This window comes from Gossypium arboreum, chromosome 2 (genome assembly GCF_025698485.1).
Source record: "Gossypium arboreum isolate Shixiya-1 chromosome 2, ASM2569848v2, whole genome shotgun sequence".
Lineage (NCBI taxonomy): Eukaryota > Viridiplantae > Streptophyta > Magnoliopsida > Malvales > Malvaceae > Gossypium > Gossypium arboreum.
The window spans coordinates 80718696-80719999 of NC_069071.1; the positions used below are offsets into that span (position 1 = coordinate 80718696).

General features: G+C 38.1%; 1 non-coding gene across 1 annotated transcript; it reads right to left on the reverse strand.

The window, feature by feature from the left end:
• Positions 1–853: 853 nt before the first annotated feature.
• Positions 854–960, reverse strand: LOC128289468 (small nucleolar RNA R71). The gene has a single exon (XR_008279117.1). It is a non-coding gene; the product is annotated as a small nucleolar RNA R71 (small nucleolar RNA).
• Between the last annotated feature and the right edge of the window lie 344 nt (positions 961–1304).

Below are 1304 nucleotides of genomic sequence, written 5' to 3' on the forward strand. Positions count from 1 at the left end.
AAATATTTTTGACCATATTTTAAAACCAAATTATTTTTACCTCGCCAAAGTGTTTTACAATTAATTTAATAAATAATTCTTTTTACAGTCCCTATGGGTACGATAACTCAACATTTACTTGTCGCTTTATTACTTGTTGCGATTGTGTACACTTGCACACTTTCCACCGTTCCAAGTTTTTGGCGCTGTTGCCGGGGACTGTTTAAAAAAAAACCATTATTTGTGAATTAGTTAGTTTTACATTTTGGTTTATTTTCCTGTTTAAATTTGTACTTACTTAATTTTTTTGTGATTATTAAAAGTGTTTATGAGTATTGACCAGATTATTAACTTACTCCTTGTAGACCCTGAGATAGAACGAACCTTTCGACAGCGAAGAAGACAAGTGAACTAGAGAAGGACTGAAGGAATAAATTTCGAGAATATGAATCAAGGAAATGGAGCAAACCTTGCTCAAAATCCTATCCTTATTACTGATGATAGGGATAGAGCCTTAAGACAATATGTTGTGCTAGTGTTTAATGATCTTAATCCGGGTATTAGGAGACCCAAAATTGAGGCACATCAATTTGAGCTGAAGCCAGTCATGTTCCAGATGCTTCAGACAGTGGGCCAATTCTATGGAATGCCTACCGAATATCTTCATCTTCATTTAAGACTGTTTATGAAGGTGAGTGACTCTTTGAAATTAGTCGGAGTACCCGAAGATGCATTACAATTGAAGCTGTTCTCGTACTCTCTAAGGGAAAGAGCTCGAGCCTGGTTGAACTCATTGCCACCAAACTCAATTTACACATGGCAAGAGTTAGCCGAAAGATTCCTCATGAAGTATTTCCCGCCAAGCAAGAACGCTAAGTTGAGGAACGAGATCACTGCCTTCCAAAAAATGAATGATGAGTCCTTGTATAAGGCATAGGAACGATACAAAGAATTATTACAGAAATACCATCATCACGGAATCCCACATTGCATCCAACTTGAGACATTATATAATGGTCTCAATGCTCACACGAGGATTGTAGTGGACGCCTCCGCTAATGGTGCTCTTCTTTCTAAGTCTTACAATGAGGCTTACGAAATTATCGAGAGGATCGCTAGTAACAATTATCAATGGTCAACCAATCGAGCCATGTTAGGAAGACGAGTCACTGGAATACATGAAGTGGATGTTCTCACTTCACTCGCATCTCAAGTATCTTCAAATCCTTAATGCTTAAGAATCTTACCACTAATGGGTCTAACAGTTTTGCAGCCCAACCACCTCGCCAATTTGAGAGTATAGCCTGTGTTTATTGTGGCGAAGG